Source organism: Pseudonaja textilis, chromosome Z, assembly GCF_049901715.1.
Source record: "Pseudonaja textilis isolate UNSWEBS1 chromosome Z, rPseTex1.2, whole genome shotgun sequence".
In the NCBI taxonomy this organism is placed as follows: domain Eukaryota; kingdom Metazoa; phylum Chordata; class Lepidosauria; order Squamata; family Elapidae; genus Pseudonaja; species Pseudonaja textilis.
The window spans coordinates 35,009,359-35,022,487 of record NC_142008.1 but is presented as its reverse complement, the minus strand read 5'-3'; the positions used below and the strand labels follow the sequence as shown (position 1 = coordinate 35,022,487).

Below are 13,129 nucleotides of genomic sequence, written 5' to 3'. Positions count from 1 at the left end.
CCCACGTATGATATCAATGCATTACAGGAGGCCGTAAGTTTGTAGCCCCGTGCAAGAAACGTGCGTATGTGTGGGTGATGAGAAATGGACTGCAAGTCTCTCCAGGTGATGACCGATGCTAAGGCCTCCTCTTTTGCCTGTTTATATGAGCAAGATAATAACGAAATGTCATCTAATTAACACTGCCATCTAACAGGTGTTCCCCTGAGATGGACAGCCAGAGCCATCAGAACCTTCGTAAGAACCTTGGGCAGATGACAACCTGAAGGGCAGTGCAACGTATTCAAAATGTTGAGTATTATAAGAAAAACTAAGAGGTTTGCTATGTGAGGATCTAATTGGAATGTGGGGATAGGCCTCCATTAAATCAATGGAGAGTAGAAAGTCATCCCTTCTGAAACTCAGAAGTATGGAGTTCAGTATACTCATCTTAAGCCTCCTATAAACTAGGAACCTATTAAGTCATTTTAAAACTAAAATTGTCCCTGCTGATCTGGTGCCACAGGTCGGGTTGCCTGGATCTCCAATAAATGAGCAATAGCTGTCTTCATCATGCTCCCTTTAACAGGATTCCTGGAGAGAGGGCAAGTAATGCAAAGGTTCCGGGGAGAGGATGGAAATTCTATAGCCAGGTCTAATCTTCTGATATCTCTAATCTAGAAATCAGAGGTAGAGGAATCCCATCTGTCTGCAAAGGGCTTGAGCCTTCCATCTATAGGGGCACAGTCGTGAGACCTATGTTGTGCCTTGGAGACCTCTGTTTCATGTTACTCAAGAGATTCTTTTGGTCTGCCCTCCCCTTCGGTATCTATCTCCAGATTGGAAATTATCCGACTGTTGGTGATTCATGTGTCCAGACAGTCCCTGGAGTCTGGAGAGAAAAGTCCCTGGTAGAGGGAACAAAGGAAACCCTCCAAAAAGCTGGGAAGGACTGTTTTGGGCGTCTATGAAAAGAGATTTTCTGTTTCTAGTCTCTATCAGAGATGGGTCAAGGGCAGCACCAACCAAATTACCTCCCAATATTGGGAAGGAAGCAAGCTTCCATTATTTGTGTGATATCTGCTTGCCAATGTCTGAGCCATAGCATAGGCGAGCAGTAACCGGAGATGCCCTGGCTCGAGCAGATAATTTAATAGAGTTGAATTTAACATCCACAGAAAATTCTGCAGCCTCTATGAGCTCTGCAGCATCCTTGTGTGCCCTGATATTGGAATTTGAGATAATCTCCTTCAGACACCAGAGCTACCTGAGAGACAATGTAGTTAAAAAAAAGGATGCGGACGATGCTGCTCTTATGGCCCCCACATCAGTTTGACATGCCCTACATGGAGACAACTTGACCCTGTATATCTTTTAACTTGAGAGCCTCTTCTGTTTCAGTTGGAATTGCAGAGAAGGATGATAATTGCCATTATTGTTTTATCTACTACCATGGTGACGAGAAATTTATGAAATCAGAACCAAATTAAAAATTTATTATCATATCCTGTAAAAGGGGAAGACGCCACTGAAGAGACCCCTTGTTTCTGGACGAGGTCCGAGAACCTCTGTAGGACAGTTATGACTTTCTCTTACATTATTGGTTGGGAGATTAAATCATCTGACACACCCCCTTACAGTAACAATTGTTGGACTGAGGGGAATGGAATATCAAGGCAGGCAGTAGTTTTTGCCTTGAAATACAAGAGACTTGAAATAAGTCTGAGGGCAAAACAGACCCAAAGGTCGGTTGGTTTGGCTTAATGCCTTCAATGTCTGACGTGCCCCCCCCCCCTTTTTAGGAGATCCGCCTCTGACAGATTTTGGTCACTGTCATGAGTAGACCCTTCCTCAACCTGTTCCATCTGGTCTTTAGTTCTCCCTCATCCTGTGCATCATGTGAATGTGTAACTTGGATTATATAATACTCCTCTGAAGGAGGTACCTGCTGGTAATGAAGGTCCATTCAGCATAGTAACTGAATTGAGTGAGAATTGAGGTCAGATTGTGGAGGCTGCCTAGCCATCAACTTCTGCTGTACCCCTGCTGCGATGCCCCTTCAAGTCACCATGTCCCTCCAGGCCTTCGACTTGTCAGGAATATCCTCTGGGAGGAGGTAGTCTGGTGTGGTCCCGCAACTGTCTGTCAGGCAAGTAGCATTGCTGAAGGCCAGGGTCAAACCGGTCCCTCTGAGGCTCTCCTGGATGGCGTCGAGAGATCCAGGGATGGAGGCAAGGTGAAATATGGAACACTTCATGAATTTGCGTGTCATCCTTGCGCAAGGGCCATGCTAATCTTCTCTGTATCATTCCAATTTTAGTACACGTGCTGCCGAAGCGAGCACTCTGGAACTGGGACTGGCCTGGCTGGGGAAGAGGACTGAGACTTCTGTTCAACCTCACTCATGCATTTTTTTTTATTTTTTATAATATGCTTATCTAACACATTTTGGCATCTCTTGGCATCCTTTTCTGCAGCCTTAGAGGCCTCTCTAGGACGTTTTGTCCTACTTCGAGTTGGTTTATTGTCCTCTGGGGGTATTTTTGGTTGCCCTTGAAAATTCTGACCTAAAGCAAGATATCTATATCTATATATGTAAGCCTGCTGTGAACAGAGGCAGGGAATCCTCTTGATATTTGATCCCCCCATTTTTTTTTGGTAAATTCAATTTGTTATTATTATGATATTATTATGATATCATAATAATATCATAACAACAAATTGAATATATTATTATATATTAATATTGATATCATTAATATTATGTTATTATTGATAATATTTCTGTTATATCTGTGCACAGCTACTAACATAAATTGTTGTGCTATTACCAAACTCATAATTAGATGACTGAATATGGAATCAAATTGTGAAGCCAAATAGAGAACACCTTTAAGGACCTGTATTGCAATTGGGTGATCCTGCAGTCACTGGCTCTCAACAGCTTCCTGCCCAAGTGGACACAGGCCTTGGCACTCGCTGTTACTGTGCTGCTATATTCTGTGAGGGCTGCCAACTTAAAAAGGAAGCCCAATATTCAACCTCAGAAAGAGGTCCGCAATCAGCATAAATGTCCCCTGGACCTTCATGGAGAGATCCTTGTGAGGGGAAGTGGCCTCTTAACAGATAATGCCATGGAATTCTTATAAACAAAATGATGCCAGCGTTGTTTTAGTCATCAAGTTGTAGCATCAACCATCACCTCTTATTGTGAGCCGATGCGAATCTAACTAGAATTTGAGCAGGAGAACTCTGAGTCCTCTGGCTCCACCCGATCAATAGCCCTTACTCCTTCTATATACCCTGTGGGGGTATATCTGAAACTACAGAATCTACTGTGGAGAGATACCTGAGGGTAAAGATGCTCTGTCCTGCTTAGTGACCGGACTGATAGGGAATTCCAATTGGAAGAATTGCTGTTGTTGGCCAGAGCAGTATGCTGCACCCCCACAGTGATACCTTGGCTTCGCTAATTCCATCCATGATCTCATCTTTGCAGGGATCTTTTCCAGTAAGTCATCATCTTGATGGAATCTGGCCGCTGTTGGAGCAATGTGACCACAGAGGCCCTTCGTGTCACTTGTATTGATCTAGATGGGCTACCTGATCTTGTGCAGCTGCACTGTGTCTGGATTACACAGACAGATCCAGGGGCGGTTGCAGAGGGGGATTGGAGCCGAAGTAGGCCTGGTGGGAGATGAAGTTTGAAAATTTTCTTCAGCCTCCTCCATGAACTGCTTCATGTGCTTTTCTAGTACCTTATGGCACTTGTTGGAATCTTTTTCTGTTGCTTAGGAGGTACCCTTAGAATGCTTCAATTTGTTTTGAGAATTTGATATGGCTCTTGAGCTACTGCTGCTTGCTATTGTGACCGCTTATTAGATTTTACTGTTACTGATGCTGAAATATTGGGCAGTTGGTATGCCCAGGGGCCTAAACCAGCAATGGCCAGGAAATCCTAAAACAGTGCTTCCAGTTTTGTATAATCTTATGTAAGAATATTGTATTCTTATTCTTGTTCCTATTATTATCGTTATTATTATTTTGTTATTAATATTATTATTTCCAAATTAGCCAAATTTGGAACACCTCATAGGCCTAGAAAGGAGGAATTATTGAAATAAGATGTAGGCCTCCAACAGTTTCCTGCACAGGTGGACCCGGGGGTGCTGTTGTTTAATTCTGTGAGGGCATAAGCCAACAGTTTCCTCTATAATGAATAAGGGTCCAAAATATAATAATTATATCTGAATCTCTATCTCTCTCTCTCTCTCTATCTCTCTATCTATCTACACATGCATATGTATTAGGGTGATTTCCCCCGGGTTCCAGGAAGGAGACCCCTGCTTGGGGGGAGAAAAGCCTCTCACAGTTCCAGAAATAAAATGCAGATCACTACCACGCGGTTAGTGAGTCTGCAATGGCGCTGGCCATTATCTCTTTAGGCACCTAATGAGTTAAATTGGCTCAGCAGCAATTCCGCACCTTATGGGGACTCAATACTGCAGAGTTCCACCTGAATAAAAAGGAGCGATGGGGCAGATGGGCGCTGATGCCCCCACCCCAGACGGTGTTCCCAGGGGAGAGAGAGAAGCTTCGGACCCTTTTAAAATGGAGCTGCTCCTGTCAGGCGCGGGCGGTGGTGATCATGGCGACTTGGCTTGAAAAGGTCGTAATGGTACGGGCTAAGAAATGTGAGTTGTTAGCCATGTGGCTGAGGCGTTATCACCTCAGATTGCCCTGGGGTGAGGAGATCATTATCCAAAGCTACGGTGAGCTCCCTTGGCTCAAGTTATACGCCTTAGGGAGTTGCTTGACTCATTGAAATGAAAAGCCTTTAAGGATTTTTTTAGAGTTTAAAAGCAAACCTTTTTGTTGTCTCTTTTTGAAGCCTTTGCTATTCTGGCCAAGGGAAAGGAAATTAAGCTGCTTATATCCATGAAGGCTGAGCAAAAACTCAGGATGCTAGGGAGGAATCCTGTGGAGGAGCGTCCTCTCAATTAAAGCCCATCCTATTAGACGAGCGACAGAAGCATCATCCCAATCAATGGATGCTCTGAACAGCTCATCTGGAGAATTAAGCATTAAAACCAGAATAATTTAAGATTAAATATTTTTAAAGTTATAAACCAACAGCATAAAATTTCAAAAGATAGAAAATTCCAAGCCAGGGAAGTTAGCTTTTGTTTATACAAGTGGTGGTTGTGGGTCTCATGGGGACAACTAGCCTCATAGTTGTGTGAGCCATAAGGCTCTACTGTCATGTTTTGACCACTTTGTGGAGTCTAAGAGTTTGTGCGCTTTCCCCACCTGTGAGGGTAAGATATTGCACAATTCATGGGAAATGGCAGAAAAAAAACCTTCCCTGACTCAGTCAGTCGAAATTCTTTGACTGATGAGGTCTGCAACATGTCTTCCCTGCCTGAATAAGTGGGACAGGATGATGTGATGGGGCAAAGCCAGTTCTATAGGTAGCCTGGCCCTAATGCCACGTAGGGCTTTACAGGTAATAACCAACACCTTGACTTGGACCCAGAACCAAACTGGAACCCAGCACAGTTCGCAGAGCAGAGGTCTTATATGTGCCCTTCATTGGGCGCCCTATATGGCTCACATAGCTGCATTCTGCACCAGATACTTCCAGATACTTTTCAAGGATAATCCCATGTAGAATACATTGCAGTAGTCCAATAGGGAGATGGCCAGGGCATGAATGACCAAGAGACTGTACCTGTATAGCTACAACAGATGCAGGTTAAATAATCTATTAAATAATCAAAGTAGAATTCCAACTCTACATTTGTGACTAGAACTAAATCCCATCGAAGTGTATTGAATTTCTTTACTAGTAAACTCTAATATCTCTATATCTGAGTAAATATTAGATGATTTCACTGTATTTTAGATTTCATCTAAAATATATTTAGGGACTTCAGTTTGTTACTGTAGCATCTAACCAAAGCTAACATACAATTTAATATTGGTATATAGGCAGTCCTCATTTAGCAATTGCCTTCTCAATGACACCAATAGTGAAAAGATAACTTTGCAATCAATCTTTTATGTTTAAATCTTTACAGATATATAAAACACAGAAAAGCTGAAGTAAGATTATAAGCATGGTGATACTTTCATTTAATGACTGCTTTGCTTAATGAAATAAGTTGCCAGTCTCAACAGCGATAATAAACAAGACTTCCTGAAACCCATATATATCTGAGGAAAAAACTGTTTCCATAAAAAAAAAAAAATTAAGCCATTCAAATATAAAAATCACAGATGCCTTGTCTGAGTCACATTTATGTATGACTGAACTTGTGGAACATTCCAGAATACATTCTAAATTAAAGATGCGTCCATATCATCAGGCAAATATGATCTGCCAAAACAATTTTTTTCCTTCACAAAAATTAATAGGAAATTCATTCTCTTAAGCTTTTGAATGTAATCAGTATGGTGCTGAAATCCTTAAAATTACTGATTTCCTATACAAGATATGTCTGCAAAAGGAATAATTAATTCCACTATGGTGGAATCACACTTGTTTTGAGAAAACAGGCTTAAAAATCTTCAATTAATATACATTATTTACTACTACTCCTCCACGAGACTCCTCCTTAGCATCCCCAGTTTTGTGAAGCCAAGGTATTGATACCCTATATGCTTAAGCCTGTGTAATAACCCTGGCTGGAACAGACCCCCTACCAGAGGGAATAAAAGGGAGGGGCTGGATGCTCTTCACAACTCACAGAGAACAGGCGTATCAGGTAAGTACCAATGACCTTTCTCCCATGAGCTGTTCAGAGCATCCAGTGATGGGACATACCAAAGCTTGGCACTGTCCTAAGGGAGGGACTCCATCTGGGTTGCAGACCTAACTGTCTCTAAAATAACTTGCTGCAAAACTCGCCTGCCAAATGAAGCCTCAGCAAAAGCAATACGTCAATTTTATAATTTCTAATAAATGGAGATGGAGAAGCTCAAGTTGCAGCTCGGCAAATCTCCTCTATTGTAGCTTGGGTCGCCCATGCTGCTGTGGTGGCTGTACTCCTGGTGGAGTGAGCGGGCCTTGAGGCACTGGAATCGAGTGAGAGTCATACGACTTAGCGATGGTGGCCCTTAGCCATCTACCTGTAGTAGAGGGTGAAACCTTGTGCTCCAGGGTGTTAGGTTGAAAGGACACGAAGAGGGCTTCTGTCTTTCTGGAGGGTGCCGTGTGCTCTATGTAGATGCGCAAGGCTCTTCTTACATCCAAGCGGTGCCATTAGTGTTTGAGCCTGTGTGATGGATGTGAGCAAAAATTTGGGAGCACCAGCTCTTGAGCTCTATGAAATGCCGAATTAACTTTTGGGATGAAGGAAGGATCTGGTCTGAGAACCACTCTATCCGAATGGAAAATGCAGAGATCTTTGCGCACCGATGATGCAGCTAGTTCGGAGATTCTTCGGGCAGATGTAATTGCTATCAGGAAAACTACTTTGTAGGTTAGTAATCAAAGCGTCGTGGTCCTTAGTGGCTCGAAGGGACTTGTAGTAAGGGCCAATAGTACCTTATTTAAGTCCCAAGTTGGATATTGGTGCACTACGGGGGGCCTCAAGTTCTTGGCACGTGCAGAAAACTGCGAATGCGAGGGTGATGAAATATGGAGGTAAGATCATCCCAAGATATGACCGAAGCCAGGGCTGCCACCTGTCTCCTCAGAGTATTGGGTGATAACCCTTTGTTTAGGCCCTCCTGTAAAAATTCTAATAACTGCGCTACTGATAGGGAAGTGGGGTCGATCTGAACCTTCTGAAACCAATGGCAGAAACTAGACCAGGTGGCCTCATAGATTCGGTTCGTCGAAGGATGTCGAGCCAACTGAATAGTGTGAATAACTTGAGTAGAAAGGTGTTCATCTCTCAGATGTCACCCTTCAACTTCCATACGGCTAAGTTTAGCCATTAGGGGTCCAGATGTAGCACTGGGCCTTGAGACAGCAATATGACCAATGATGAGATACTCCATGGTGGTACCACTGAGAGGTCCTTCAGGTCCACGAACCATGCTCGCCTTGGCCAATAAGGAGCCACTAATAGCAGGTCTGCTTTTTCTTCCAGCAACTTCTGAATCAATTTGGGGGTCACGGGGAGGAAAGGCGTATAGCAGTCCGGTGAGCCAGTGACATCTGAGGGCGTTCACATCCTCCGCTTCCTGCGATGGGTAACGAGAAATGAATCGGGGAAGCTGTGGGGAGGCAAACAGGTCCACTACTGGTTGGTCCAAACTCCGAGTAGCTTCCATAAAGATCTTGGGGTCCAGACGCCACTCTGATTGGTCCAACATGGCTCTGCTGAGCCAATCCGCTTGTACATTTGCTACTCCAGATATGTGCTCCGCCTTTAGAGAGAGAAGATGGATTTCGGCCCATAGGAATAGTCTTTCTGCTTCCCTCATTAATAGATTGGAATGAGTGCCCCCTTGTTTGTTGATATGGGCCTTTGTAGTCATGCTGTCTGTTAAGACGAGCACATGTTTGCAATGGAGATGCGGGAGGAATTGTCAAAGTGCCAAGTACACTGCTCTCAGTTCTAGTCAGTTGATATTGTGTGCCTTCTCTGAATCCATCCAAAGGCCTTGCGCTGTATGTGTTTGGAAGTGGGGCCCCCATCCCACTAGACTGGAGTCTGTTGTAACAATTGACCTGTGTGGATCCTTGAAAGGGCATCCCTTGTTGATTTTGGGTTGTGTCCACCATCACAGAGACCTGAGAATGGTTGATGGAACTTTTATGCAAATCCTGGTTTGTCTCTCCCAGCGCGTTAGTATGGCAACAGGAACCATTGCAGGGTTCTTGCGTGGAACTGGGCCCAAGGGATAATAGAGATACAAGAAATCATTTTTCTGAGCAATTTAGAAAGGAGACATAGTTATACTTTCCTAAGAGTTCTGATCTGTTGAGCCAAATCTCTAATGCTTTCTTGTCTGTCAGGGGAGAGGAAAACTTTGCCTTCCAGGGTGTCAATGATGGCGCCAAGTGAATGAGTCTAGTAGAAGGTGTTAAATGACTTTTTGACCAATTGATTGAGAACCCATGTTGTTGTAGGGTTACAAGTGTAGTTTGCGTGTTTGAATTTGCTTGATTGATGGAAGATGCTAGAATAAGAATGTCATCCAAGTAGCATTGAAGTCGGATGGAGCTATCCCTGAGTGATGCTGCCACGGCAGCCAATACCTTTGTAAAAGTTCTGGGAGCTGAAGCTAGGTCAAATGGGAGAGCAATATATTGGTAATGGACATTGTTGTAACAGAAACGAAGGACTTTGAAATGTGAAGGCCTAATTGGGATATGTAAGTAAGCTTCCATGAGGTCTATGGAGGTAAGGACATCATTTTTTCTGATGCTGAGTAAGATGGATTGGAGAGTGGTCATTTTAAATTTTCGGTAAACTAAATATTGGTTTAGACATTTTAAGTCCAGGATTGCCCTCCATCCCCCTGAACTTTTAGGGACCATGAAGAGGTGTGAATAAAAACCAAGACCATTTTGATTAGAAGAGACGGGTTGTATGGCCCGAATCTATAGTGGATGTGCTATGGCTGTTTCCATGAGAAACCTTTTTTCTGCGTCCCTGGAAATTGGGGACTTCATTAAAAACTCCGGGGGATGGAGCTGAACTCCAGTGCCAGACCAAATCATACTGTGTTCCTGACCCATGCGTCAATGGTAGAGGAGTCCCATTGGTCGTCAAACCTTTTTAGGCGACTGCCAATGGGAATCTCATTGTGGTCGTTACTTGGACCTGCGGAAGGGCCTAGATCCTGTTCCTCGAAATTGTTTCCTAGGATGGAGTCCCCTTCTATATTTGTCCCCAGGTTCAATTCTATCTGTCTGTTGACTGAATCCAGGCTGTCTTTGAAATCTTGGATAGTAGGGTTGGTAGAAGGGGTGAAAGGAACCCCTACGAAAGGGCTGTGGTGATCTAGACTCTGGTCGTCGAAAAAGAGGGAAGAATTTTCTTTTTGGTTCTGGTTTCAATTAGGAGGGGTTCAAGCGCACTGCCAAATAGTTTGTTCTCCAAGATGGGAACTGAGGCAAGCCACCACTTGTGCTTGATGTCTGCCTGCCAATGCCTGAGCCAAAGTAACCTTCTAGCTACAATTTGGGAAGCAATGGCCCTAGAGGAAAATTTAACTACATTGAAGGTAGCGTCTGCTGAAAACTCTGCAGTGGCGATTAATTTAGCCACATCTTGATGTGCCCTAATGTTTGAGGCTGGAATGGTTTCCCGCAGGTGGCAGAGCCATGTGAGAGATGATCTGGTGAAAAAGGAGGCAGCTGTGGCCGCTCTGATGGCCCATGCATCCGAGACCTGTGCCCTGCGGAGGGCTAGTTCCGCCCTCTTTTCCTCTTCAGTTTCACTTGGGATGGCTGAGGAAGATGCAAGTGCAATGATAGGCTCGTCCACTTCCGGAGTGTTTAGGAATTTAGAGAACTCGGGTGCCAAATTATAGTATTTTTTATCATGTCCTATGGGAGCGGGATATGAGTGCTGTAGCCCATTGTTTTTGTACTAAATTGGAAAACATGTGTGGCACAGGGATAACTTCTGCCTCAGTGACTGGTTGAGAGAATATTAGATCTTTTGCTTCCCCTGGAGTATTTGGTGGGGGAGGGGTACCTGTATTATCCAGCCATGCGGTGTTCTTGGCCTTAAACAGCAGGGATTTAAATAACTGTGGGCAGAATAAACCTGTAAATACGGGAAGGTCAGGTGAGAGGCCTTCATTGTCAGACATCCCCCTTTCTAGCGGATCCACCTCTGACAATACCTGGTCAACAATGTGTACTGACCCCTCCTCCATTTGATTCATTGGATCCCCTTGATCTCCCATATCCTGTGTGTACTGAGGGTCTCTAACAACGGGCAATGATAGTTCTGTGGGGAGGTACCTGATGAAGATGTGGATCCATGATGCCCAGAGATTGTTCAGAAAGAGATCCGCAAACCGAAACTGAGGGTGTTCGTCCTGTCTGAATAGCCTGTTGGATGCCTGCTGATATGCCCTTCTGGATAACTAGCTCCATCCACGCCCTCATGTTGGCAGGGATTTCCTCCTCTTGTGTGAGGCCAGCTGCAGTTGGAATAAATGTTGCCTCTGGGGTCCTCCTTGGGGAGAGAATGGTAAAAAGAGCCTCCTGGGGAGGTTGTATCGATATGCTGCTCCTTCTGGATAAAGCCAGAGGGGCAATTGGAAGGTTCTGGGCCTGTGAGGTAGAAGGTATGATAAGTGGTGAAGAGGTGGTTTGTGACCTGCTCGTGTACGTTTTTCCACCTGCCTTTCTAATGCCTGATGACGTCTGCGTGCATCTTTCTCTGCTGCCTTAGAGGTCTTTTGGGGCTCCGTGGACTTATCTCTATTTTTAGCAGTTAGTCTAGATCTGGAGTTGTAGTTGCTGGCCATGGTAACGCCTTTGATAGCAATGGAAAGAGGCTATGAAATTAGGTGGCTGGAACACCTAGCGGCCTGCTCCCTTAAGGGAGATCGGAGAGATAAGCCTCCTTGTTTAGAAGTTTAAGGCAGCATGTCTCTGAAAGGTGAGGCTTTTAGACTCAGGGCAGATTGGAAAGATAAGCCTCCCCATTTATGAGGCTTTAGCCTCGAGGGGCTGGAATGTAAAAACAAAACAAAACACCAAGCAAAATGACTTTTGGAGGTTCCCAGGGGGGTGGTTGGTGACAGAAACTATGGTATTACCTGACCTGAGAAATAAATCAGCTAAATCAGCTAAATTGGCAGTATTCTGTTCTGACCAGGAAAACAATAATACAACCTGTCTGAAGAAAGGCTGACCTAAAACTGGGGACGCTAAAGAGGAGTCTCGTGGAGGAGGAGGAGTGTCCTCAAATTTAAGCCCAGCCTTCCTAGAAGGTACTGAAGCACCTTCCCGTCACTGGATGCTCTGAACAGCTCATGAAAGAAACAACATAGATTTTTTTCACGGCAATGTCTTTGTGTCTTCCAATGATGCACTAAATCCATCCCCCTAGATAGAGCCTTTTACAGAGAGCTGGGTCTTCACATAATGTTACAGCCCTGGAATTTTCAGGAAAATTCTGTAAAAATATTGTAAATAGCTAAGTTTTGTATATTTTTATACTTTTATTAGGAAAATGCTCTAAGTTATTTATTTCTATGTAATTAGAGCTATAATTTCTTCAGGTTATTTTAGATTCTGGCTATAGCTAAAGCAGTTTATTCTACATCTTAATATATCAGTGCAGCAAAGCATCTTACTATATAAAATATAACACTGCCAGTTATTTTTCTGCAGTATGCACAGATGGGCCACTATATATTCCTGGAGTATAGTATGATATTTTAATATATTAATTTGTTTAAAATAATATAGTCATAACACCATCATAGACCCAAAATATTACCTATTTTGGGTCTATGATGGTGTTATGACTATATTATTAGTGGCTATCCAAAAGTTATCAAATTCTACCATATTCATGTCAAAATTCTTAGTACATTACAAGAGGATGAGTTCATGGCCTCATTGAAAGCAAAATTAATGGGTTCATGAGTTAAACACTTAGCACTAGAGAAAAGATTGTACTGTACCAAACAGAGTGTGAGAAAAAACACTTAGGTGGTGTACCTGCCATCTGCTATTTTTGCTAGGTGTCTTGTTTAATGTTTCTTTAACTTCTCAGAATTACAGAATACCAAATAATTCTTTTTTAAGGAGCATCTACAATAGTTATTTTTAAGGAGTTGGAAACAGCAATAACTTTGAAATTATGTTCTAACATCCCTTACATTTAATACATCCTTATACATATTTATGAAATGTACTTGCCTATGATAGATTTCATAGATGGAAATGCTGTCAAGAACATCTCACTGATACAGTAGGAGCTGCTCAGAGAGCACCTTCCAGTTCATTAAGAAAAACTGAGATTCCATGAAAATTAATGTCAGAAATATTGTCGTAAATGACCATTCTGTCATATAGATGAAAGGTCAGACCTTTTGCCCCAATTAACCTTCATTTCCAGCCATGCACATATTCCAAGAATGACATGAAGATTAACTTGCTGAATTATCCACAGGATAGCTCATGATTTAGAAATCTCTAAAATCAGAGAGGGCAAAACAT

At 43.2% G+C, this 13,129-nt stretch overlaps 1 protein-coding gene and 1 non-coding gene across 5 annotated transcripts in view; both read right to left on the bottom strand.

The window, feature by feature from the left end:
• The window catches only part of HDAC9 (histone deacetylase 9), a 455,657-nt gene that overhangs the window by 261,654 nt on the left and 180,874 nt on the right, over positions 1-13,129 (bottom strand). The gene's annotated exons all lie outside the window — the stretch shown is intronic.
• Positions 2,217-2,323, bottom strand: LOC113440182 (U6 spliceosomal RNA). The gene has a single exon (XR_003374689.1). It is a non-coding gene; the product is annotated as a U6 spliceosomal RNA (small nuclear RNA).